This window comes from Aegilops tauschii, chromosome 7, assembly GCF_002575655.3.
Source record: "Aegilops tauschii subsp. strangulata cultivar AL8/78 chromosome 7, Aet v6.0, whole genome shotgun sequence".
NCBI lineage: Eukaryota > Viridiplantae > Streptophyta > Magnoliopsida > Poales > Poaceae > Aegilops > Aegilops tauschii.
Window position 1 is genome coordinate 589,668,905 of NC_053041.3, and position 11,547 is coordinate 589,680,451.

The following is an 11,547-nucleotide window of genomic DNA, read 5'->3' on the forward strand; positions in this document are numbered from 1 at the left end:
CCATGTCCTTCATATTTGTTCTTGGATCTCAATCTCCCATCGTTGCAAGAGAGCTGATAGGTATGCCTTTTGCACCTGCACATATTGCAAAGAAAGATAATTTTGTGAAAGGTTACTAATTGCATACTCCTCTCTCTTTTCATTTGGTGGATCACTTATCTCGTTGATATTGTGGCGAAACATCTCAAGCTCACGTTTGGTGGCATCACTCAACTCACTTTTATGATCACTCTCAACTTGTGGGATTTTTGGAAGTGGACACTCTTTCTCACATTTGGTGGAGTCACTCAACTAATTTTTTTCACTTTCAAGTGGTGGGATTTTTGAAAGTGGACACTCTTCCTCACTTTTGGTGCAGTCGCTCAACTTGCTTTTCTTATATATCATTCTCAAGTTGTGAGAGTTTGGATTCCGGACTCTCTTCCTCGCATGAAATTTGTGGCACATGTTTCTTTGATGTTGCGACAGTGGTAGTGGTTGAGATGCCAATATTAGGAGTGAGCTTCTTAGGTGAACATGGGCTATGAATCACCGAAGCGGCTCCATTAACCACAACCATGCTTTGCGGTGGGTTGTTGTGCCGACGGGTGCCGTAACTTTGTCGTCAGGCATGACGTCCTTGCTGCGATTCATGAGCAACAGCGACACACCTAGGGGCAGCAGTAGCTTGCCCTCGAGCATGCGATCCTTGCAGCATTTCAGGAGTAGCAGCGCCACACCCACGAGCAGCAGCAACACCATGCCCTCGAGCATGTCCTCCTCGTTGCACTTCTTGAGTAGTAGTGATTCTCCCACAAGCAACAACATCATGCTCTCGAGCGTGTCTTCTTTGTTGCACTTCATGAGCAATAGGGTATTGTCGATGTCGAACCCCATCACCACTTGCTCGAAGACGCTCGTTAAGCCTCCTTCGAAATTCTAGAACCATGTTCCATAATTCCAGAAACTCAGCACGTGTGAATGGGGGCATCTTCTTCCCCTTGATCTTCTCCATGGACACTCGATGCAGTTCCTGCCATGTTAGTGGGGCTAAAAAGTGGAATGGGATAATTTTTGTGGAACCACACAACCTCACCACTTACTCACCAAAGTTCGTATGAGTTCACATCAGATTGTGCTTCTCCCGGATGTGTTAAAGCGATTGAAAGATAGGGATCAAAGAACTAGCTTCGGTTTTTGGTGGAGCTCGGTGGGGTAAACAAAAAAGGGCTTGTGCTGAAATCAGTTGATGCAAACCAAGAAAATATGGGGATAGATCTGCTGCACCTTTGCACCAAGATTGAAAAACACACAACACACAAACTTCTGAATTTTTTTCTACCAAGCTGAAACTTTTCGATCTTACACAACACTTTCTTTTTCGCTCTTGTCTTTTTTCCTGCCACTCTTTTCTTTCTCTCTTTGATTTTTTGCCACTTTTTTCCTCTCTCTTTTACCTCTCTTTTTTTCTCTCTTTGATTTTTTTGCCACTCTTTTTTTCTCTCTTTTTCCAAAGCACAACAACCAAATCTGAAAGCAATTATGAAGATGAACTTCGTGCAGATCTAAAAGATGAAGAACATGCAAGGTATGCAACAACAAGATCTCAGCACCAACAAGGCTTGGATTTATTTTTGGTGGGGCTTTGGACTTCTAGGACAGATAATATAGCATGAAAAATACTCGATCTAAAGGGATGATATTAAGATAAACTTGGATAACAGATCCTACCGTGTCAACAAAGGCTCTGATGCCAGATGATAGGTGGGAACCCGATGAACGAGTTCATGCCCGAGGCTGGCCCGATCTTCACGTCATAGGATCGAATCGGGAGGGATAACTAGCTGCAAGCAGCCGGGATAATTAGCTTTATACCTGCCAAGGTTGGATGCAACCCGTACGTTGGGGATGGTTGACCGAAGCTACAAGAACTCCAACCCGCTGTCCGAACAATCGCAGAACCACAAACCGTGAATAATCCACACAAAACGGCCGGAACCGTATAGCACGAAGTAGGGGGAACCAGAGGCTCCTTCTCGTGAATCCGAATGAACTCATAAGAGCAAAGGTAGCAAGATCTCTCGGATCTCTCTAGCAGTCTTGCTGCATAAGCTTGTAGCTGAATGGTTTGACAAAAAGGTTGCTAAGAGGATGGGGAGATGGAGTTTTATAGCAGGGACAACCCCCTTTAGTTATGTGTGAAAATGGTTTTAAAAGTAAGCAGGTTTGCATGGCTGTCTTGGGGGAATAAGCAGTCAACTTTGGGAGTTGTTGGAGAGCTCCTCGAAAATTCGCGAAGCCTTGGCAGCCTAGACACCTTCCACGATAATGACTACAGATTTTGACTCACAACTCCAAATGATGTGAGGTTTTTTGCATTGGAAAGATAATTTGATGTAGCTTCTGGTTATGTGCTCCTATGGCCCCGTCTCTCCACCACAAGGGTGTGGCACAATGAAATATAAGAGGTAAAAACTGACAGCATCAGCTTCACTTGAAAACTTGTTCCTCCAAACCGGTTGCTTCAAAAGTTCATAGGTTGTTGGATTTCTTCTATGTGATACCTAAGTTCAACCTACAACAATGGAGATGAAAGTGCAGCCATGTGTTCAAGATTGTGGTATGAACTTAAGTTAGCGTTCACCTGGCCATGTGTTTGCTTTATTCGGCTTAGTAATTCTTTCCAACTAAATTGTGCACTTTTCTGAAATGTCGTGTATGATGTACCCATGTGCTAATCACCGTGGCTCGATCTCCATGATCCTGGGTACCTGTTGGGATGAAAATCACGCACAAGACAAAAGACATCTACGGAACATTTTTATTTCACACATACGGGGTGTCAATTCAATGCCCTTCCATTGATCCCCACATCAAATACAAAGGGTTGCAAGGCCTATGCCTCAACCCATACCTTACCGAACTACTCACACATGAAGATCAGATCGCAAGAAGAACACATCTTGAAGATTGATTGATTGAAAATATGTCTTACAATGGATGCCTTGTGCGATGCACGATTACAAGTATGAACTAGAGAGAGATGGACTATGGTGGTGATGGTGGCTATGGAGATGGAGATGGTGGCGGCTAGGTTGATGAGAGGGGATGAAGATGGTTCTATTTCGATGTTCTTCTGTTGATATTTCGGCGTGGTCCCCTTTATAGAAGTTGTTCAGGTGGACGGGTAGCCTCGGAATCCATGACATACAGGCACTCATACGGGCGCCTGCAGTCGTATGAAATGTCGTCTTTTGCGTTGTGGCTTCTGGTGCGCCTCCTGGTGATTTATCCTATCTCTTCTTCCACTCCTTTCCATGTTCACACACTATTTCTTCCCTTTTTGGCCCATTTCCTGTGGAAACACATCAAAGAGAAGATTTATGGAATCATTTGCATTCATTAGTCATTAGTAGCAATATCGCAGTGAATATCTCGATTTTAATCAAATATCTCGGTTTAAACAAAGGGTGAATGAGTGTAAAAATATCACTTATCAACTACTCACAGTTACGGGAGGAAACAAAAGAGGAGGATCTAAGCATTGAAATTGGTTCAGTTGTGCAATATCCAAATATTTAATTGAGAGCCCCTTGCGACTTAATTGATTGAAGAGTGAATGGTTTACCACATAAAGTTAACTTTTCCTTCGCTAATGAATTTATCACTAAAGGTGTGGAAGCCTCTATGATCATCTTGCCGATGAAAATGTGTGAGTGTTCATCATAATTGGATATATGTTATAGTTCTCGACTCGATGCAATGCACTCACTCATTTTCACTTATCCGCGCTTCATGAACCAGATGATCTTGTTCCTACAAGCCACCGTATTTTCTAAGCAAAACTTTAAGCGTGGGGAACTTGATGAATCCAAATTTGCACCATATTTTATTTCTTGTTGTGTATAATAATCATGGAGTTTTCGGATTTTATCACGTTCACACACCTTCTTTTTGTCTTACTCACCTAGGATCTTTGCGTATGATAATCATGCTGGTTTGTTAAACACTCCAAGATGGCATAAACTCAGGCCATGACACTGCACTGCAAATCTCGTGCCATCCTACGTTTGGCCCGTTGCCTCATGACGAACAGCAGCGGGGCATGGCCGCAAGACCGCCGCGCCATCGACGGCCCCGTTGCTCGGTTCGCAGCCGCCAATTTTCTTCTCCTCGTCGTCTTCCACGGTTTCCGTGGCAACAAGGTCCCTTCCCTTGCCCCAGAGCACCGCGTACAGCCCACCACTATGAACACGGCGCCTATAACGCTAGTTGAAGGAAAACAAACCAAAATATATACAGTCTTTGCTAAAAATCAGTCGACTGAGATTTAACCAAGTCTCAGTCGGCCATGCAGCATTTTATGCCATCGTTTGCAACATTTTTTCCTACCGGTTGTAACATCCGTCTTGATGGTTGTAGCATGTCGTCCCTCATCGGTTGTAGCACGTCATCTCAACGGTTGCAACATCTTCATTGACGGTTGTAGCATTTCAGTTAGAACGGTTGTAGCATTTATTGTTGTTGCTTGCAATGCCGTGGTAACATTTTTTGCTGCCGTTTGTAGCATATAACCGTGCCGCTTGTAGCAAAAAAAACCACACTGACGTCATTCGACTGAGACTTCGTTAAGTCTCAGTCGACTGAGTTCTAGACACACCCAAACATTACTAAACAGTATAACTCAGCCACTTACGAGCCACCACAGCGTTTTGGCGTCGTTAGCCGTCGGATCAACCCAGTAACGAACCAGACGGATCCATCAACACAACGAGCGATTGCTTCTACTTATGTTAGTCGTGCTAATGGGATCCTCGACACTAGCAGTTCGTTCTTGAGCCCCTTGCTTCCAGATTGTCCCCATTGCTCTTGATAGGAAGTGTTTGAATAAATCCAGTTTCAAAATATTTATATTTGTTGTTTGCAGCGCCGTGCGAGATTGGTGAAGAATGTTCTGAGAAATACTTGACTGAACCATTCCACATGAACTAGAAACAATGGCTGTTTTTTTTGCGAGGAAATTCCAATCTGTTCATCTTCAATCATGATAGTACAACGAACACTAGAAATAATAAAAATTACATCCAGATCCGAACAATGGCTCATTGGCAAGTGTTTCTTATTTGTTTGCTCCTAGGCATTCTCGCTACATTGTTCATGCTCTCAAACATTCAAACCTATCGTAGGTCTCTCATTTTTCATAAACATACCATCAGGCTCTACTGTGATGCAAGTTCTACTACTAGGAAATGAGATAAGAAAAGGTTAGGTACGTTACTACTTGTGGCAAATGAAATCTTCATTTTACCTCTCTATGTGCACCACTTCCTAAAATTCCAAGTTCTAATAGTAAGTGATACTAGATTATATTATGCATGCAGCTCTCTAACACTGAATCTGTTGCAAAGAAATTGATCAAACAAGTTCCGGTACCCATAAACTTAAACACGTCGGCTAATGATTTTTGTATTCCCGGGTACATCAGCCGTTTCTCAGTGCCTCCAGCATATATTTTTCTTCAACTAGACAATTGCCCGTGCGCTGCAACGGGAGTAATAAACATTCTAAGTAGATTAGTGTGACTGCGCGTCCATTATTATATTGATGCGCTAAAATCTTAGCAAGTTCACGTATGCAATTGTCATGATCTACATGCCATTTTAGTGTTAAGCACTTATTTTGTAAGAATTTAATGACTTACCAAACAAAATATGTTTTTATTTTGGTAAGTTAATAAATCATGAGCTAATTGATTCTAATTTAGGGAGAATAGATGGGAGAAAAATCAGAGATGGAAGGAAAATATCAAAGAGGAGAAGGAAAGAGTGGAACGTATATAAGGAAGGTTAGACGAAAGAGATGTGAAATGGGAACCTTACGTTCTTTTTAAGTAGTATAAGATAATTTAGGGAGAATAGATGGGAGAAAAATCTGAGATGGAAGGAAAATATCAAAGAGGAGAAGGAAAGAGTGGAACGTATGTAAGGAAGGTTAGACCAAAGAGATGTGAAATGAGAACCTTACGTTCTTTTTAAGTAGTAGAGATACTAAAGAAGTACCTTTGCTTCTTATCATGAATAATAGTGCAGAAAACAAATATAGCCATGCCTACTATTGTTTTGTTCACATCACCTCGAGTTCTTAGTTCAAGTTAATCAGTTTAATTCCATAAACTTGCATGTGTGTGTAAGATGACATGCATTTAGAGCCTCAATTATTGACTATGTATATGTATTCTAAGTGTATTGGTTGCACCATCTTTCAAGCTTCATGCACGTCAATGTGTGTTATGTACCCTAAATTCCTTTTCTTTGACTACCGACACTTTTTTCTCATGACTATACAATCTAACCGGCAAGGTAGGCGGGCGCGGCAACGCGCGCCTCTTCATGTATATATATATATATATATATATATATATATATATACACCGTATACGGGATCACCAAATTGTGCAAGAATAAGCGCATGCATCGATCGATCGATCACCCGTACCTGCCGACGCGTATCTTCTCGCCGAGGATGCCCCAACCGACGACGGCGACGATGATGAGCATCATGGGGCTGAACATGGACACGAACACCGGCCCGCGCACCTGGATGCACCACGACATCACCGCGATCACCATCCCTGACGCCACTACCCCCTGCATATATACATATATTTATGTACACGTTCAGTTCCAGTTCCACCACAGCACACTGAACAAAATAAATAAATAATTCACATCGTGTCTAATGATCTGGACATGGTGAGAACGTGATCTTACCACGTAGAGCGAGCCTATGAGCCTGATATCGAACCCGAGCGCCCAAGCCGAGAGCCTGTGCTCCGCGGCCACCGCAATGACGCCGCTCTGGACGCTGGCCATTGCCACCATCAGCACCGTCGTCGTGTACGGAGACGAGAAGGTGTTGGACATCTTCTTCTGCACGCCGACGCCATGCAAAACGATTACTTTAATTTGTACGCGTGAAACTGCAAATTTTCCTCTCACGTGCACGGTACATATCATTATGTGTAGTTGTGTAGCTACCTGAATAATGAACCAGACTGCCCAGGCAACGTTGGAGGCGATGACCAGAGTCGCCCCGAGGACGGCGGCATGTCCACTGGCGTGGGCCGCAGCCTCGGCAGTCATGGTGCGCTGCACGTACGGCCAGTGGATCGGGGAGTCCAGGGTCCTGACGAGGGAGCCCCTGTAGAAGGTCATCAGCATGGAGCCGACCACGCAGAGGGCCGTGCCGCCCAGCTTGGCCTTCCCGGCGAGCGCCGCCATGGGCTCCATCTTGAGCACGGCCGCCAGCGCGAAGGTCACCGCCGGGAGCGTGTTGTTCAGGGCGGACGCCACGGTCGGGCGGCTGTACTTGAGGCCCACGAAGTAGAACACCTGGTTCATCGTCGCACTGCCACATACCCACCAAAGTGTGTACGAATAATCAGATTCAGACTAATATTGTCAGTTAGCTTTTGATGGTATTGTTTACAGACAACATTTACCCAAATTTACATTGGAAGACAATACCTATGGCTACTAGCAAAGAATATTTTGTCCTATATGTAGACTGCGTCCTTTGTATATCTTTTTTTGCGGTGAAAAAACTTTTACATTCTTAATAATATTTGGAAAATAATACCATGTCATCTCATAACAATTTTAACATATGAAAAATCCCAACTTTTGAATATAGAATTCATAAACATCGATGCATACAAGTTAGAAATTTGGTAGTCCCTCCAGTCCAATTTAATTGGCGCGTCAATTAATTTGGATCGGAGGGAGTACTTGGTTTTTGTAACTGGATTTAGAAGGCCAGGTTTCACAAATATCCCAGTCTTTGGACTAAAATACTGAGCTTTGCGTAACTTCCCTAAAAGAAGTGTGTCTCATTCATTCAATCAGGACTAAAAGGTATTTATTCAAAATAAACTAAGAATGGTTGGAGGAAAATGTTTTGCTTACAATTTATTTAAAATAAAATACAAAAATAAATTTAAAATCTAGTAAAGCCATTTTGGTAAGGTAGCATATACAACCCAAACTTCAGAGCGCAGATGACTCTCAATCAGGTGCAAAGGGAAAAAAGATCATACCCAACAACGGAGCATACGAAAATTTGTAATAGTGTCTTCTTGCTAATTGAGGCCCAAGTTTTTCTGCATCCATAATCATATGAAATCATATTGCGTAAGAACAGTGAGGAAATTAATTCATGGATGATAGACATGGATGGGCCACTCATGTATGAAGGATATATTCACTCAAAGTTGAATGCATACTACTAGTAGCTATTCACATAAGTACTCCTTTTCCAAACTAAATGGAGTAATAAGTAGGAAATATATATGATCTCAAAGATGTGGTACTACTCCATACCATTGGATTAGCATTCAATAAACGTTTCCAACGATTTTTTTTTATGAACGTAACACACGTTTTTTGACCGGAGGTAGTATTGTCTACACATGTAGTACATCAAATTAATGCAAACAACTCAACAATATTAAATACAGGATTTTCTTAAGCAAATTACTTAACCAGAAAGACATCACATAGTAAATCCATGGCCAAAAAAATGTGAAGAACCGGCCGGTAGCTAGGTACATTACATCTTAGATCAAGAAGTCAGCTGAAAACAAGAAACTTCCTTTTATGAAAGGTGGACTCATCTCCTTCTAAATAAAGCGCAGATTTACATAATGCCTTGTGCTTTAGTGTGTAACATATATAGCCTGTATAGGCCGAATGCAAGATTAATTGGGATACGGTCTGTAGGCCAAAGGAGTATGGTGGCCTTGGGGTGCTTAATACTGGCAAATTTGCACCTGCTCTCAGGCTAATATGGCCTTGGTATGAGTGAAAGGAACCTCACAGATTATAGGTGGGATTTGGCAATCCTTACACGGATGATGATCTCAACTTCTTCTATGCCTCCACTACCATCACCGTGGGGAACGGAGCCAAAACGCCTTTTTTGGACTCCCCTTGGCTTCTCGGGTGTAAGCCCAAAGACTTTGCACCGCTAATCTATGAGGCCTCGACAAGAAAGAATTGGAAGGTGAGGGAGGCTCTAAAGTGCAATGCTTGGATCGTCAATATCAACTACAACACTGTTGTCTCCGGCGAACACATTCGAGAATTTTTCACTCTTTGGATGCTTGTCAACGAGCTAGGTTCATATTGATGGACAGCTTGAGGATGATATCTTTTGGAAGCACTCGAATGACAGGATTTACACGGCGGCCACCGCATATAAGGCCCAGTTCCTGGGGCTAACTCTTTCCCCTATGGACCGCATGGTTTGGAAGGCTTGGGCTCCCCCCGAGGTCAAATTTTTTTCTTGGTTGGCTATCCAAGATAGGATTTGGACCGCCGATCGCTTGGAGAGACGGGGCTAGAAAAATTGTGGGCTCTGCCCTCTTTGCTCAAGAGAGCAAGAATCGAGTGCACACCTCTTCTTCAAGTGCCGCTACACGCTCCGGCTATGGAGGACTATCATCGAAAAGCTTGGCCTTGCTCATATGGACACCACCGTTTGGCACCTTGACGATTCCGTCCGCGAATGGTGGGACAAGAGAACTGACAACCACATCCCCAACCGGAGCGCTATGACCTCCCTCGCTATGCTTGTCTCTTTGACCATTTGAAACGAGCGAAATGCGAGGGTGTTCCGTCACAAGAGCTAGCACGCCGCCGCCTATCCTACTTAGCAACATCTTGTAGGAGGCAAAGCTTTGGATCACTGCCGATGCTAAAAGACTAGGGATCATTTTTTTTCCGTGAGTAATTGCCATGTCGTGTATGTGGGTGCTCTTGTAAAACTCTAAACTCCGCTCCTTCCTTATTTAATAGAAGAGGCAAATCAAGCCTCCGTTTAAAAAAAACATATCTAGCCATCAAGAAATTAGAAACGTTTATAGAAGAAATTAAATCATACCGTTCGAAGAAGAAAGCAAAGGGAGCGAGGAAGACAGCCCCAAGAATATTTCGGTAGGTGATGAGCACGTAAGGGCTCATGCCGGACGCCATGGTGAGCTTTGACAACACATTCAGACCAGCAAGACCCAGTTGCACCAGGATCATACCAATGAGAGGCAAATAGTTACCAACACTCCCCATATCTAGCTATCCCAGTACGCACCCCCTCTGCAACCCTATGCTTGAATGAAGGTAGTGATATTCTTGAGATAAAGAGAAGGTGTCAGGGGTAGGATTGAGGACTCAGGAGAAGCCGTGTAATGTGGCATATATAGAGGTGGGCAGGGAGCATAGCTAGTGGTACTACAGCTGTGTATTTTCAAAATGGAAGTATTCTTAATTCACACTGAAATCATGCAGCTATCCTGCAGATATCGTACATATTTGTCGGGTTTTTTTTTAGAAAAGAAAAAAAAAGGGAACTTCTTGCACATTTGCGAGGGTAAAGCGTCCTTGTCCATTAGGTGCTTCGTTTACCGGCTCATCCATTGGTATGGAGTGGGAACTTCTTGCACAAACCGCTGCATGTATCCTTGTACCGTTGCTACTGCTGATTAATGGAATAAAAAAGGAAAATAGCAAGAGAGTGCACTAGTATAGAAAGTAGATAAGCACTAGCTGTCCTTTTCTTTTCCGTGCTGCGAGCTGATCATCCTGCTATTACTATCATACAATGTCAACTAGACATATTGATGACATGATATACTCCCTCCGTTCCTAAATATGAGTTTATTTAGAGATTTCAATGTGGACTGTAGAATCTACTCCCCCGTTCCTAAATATAAGTCTTTTTAGACATTTTAAATGGACTACAACATACGGATGTATGTAGACATATTTTAGGGAGTAGATTCACTCATTTTGCTCCGTATGTAGTCACTTGTTAAAATCTTTAAAAAGACTTATATTTGAGAACGGAGGGAGTACAGTCTAAGATATGTCTATATACATGATTTTTAGGAAAAATATTACTTTTTTATAACAAATTTCGATAATGTATGACGTAGTTCATAAATTACAATTATATAACCCCGTCGGCCTTATGTAGACCGAAGAAGGACTCTTCGATCCACTGGCGGAGGGTAGTGGAGGCGAAACTGGGCCACGGCCCCCCCTTCCAAAATTACAAAAGCAATTTTATACTAGGTATATTCACTACTTTAGCACAGCCCAGGAGATAATGCCCAGTAGCAGTCTAGGAACAGCGCCCATCCCCGATTCTCCACGGCTCCGATACACTGCTACTGCAGGGCTAGATCACTAGCAGGCCACAGCAGCAAAGCCTTCTCATCCTCGACAGCAAGCGCAAGGACAAAGGCGTCCAAGAGCAGAGGCGGCGACATCACCGACATGCTCTGACGCTGATGCCGATGCCGTTGGCGTTGGATCAGGACCGGTGAGATTGTTTGTCTCACACTCTCCTTTTCATTTTCTATTAATTCCACTTCATATTAGCATATACTTTGAATCTTTGACACCCTAGTTCATCCAAATTGTAGTTAAGATTGTGAATCTGCTGAAATACCAACTGTGGTTACTTGATTGTGGAAATACCAGTGTAGTTAGGTGAAATACTTTGTCACACACA

At 43.0% G+C, this 11,547-nt stretch overlaps 1 pseudogene; it reads right to left on the reverse strand.

Moving 5' to 3' along the window:
• Nucleotides 1–528: 528 nt before the first annotated feature.
• LOC109782417 (WAT1-related protein At1g09380-like) lies at nt 529–10,325 on the reverse strand (annotated as a pseudogene).
• Nucleotides 10,326–11,547: the final 1,222 nt, after the last annotated feature.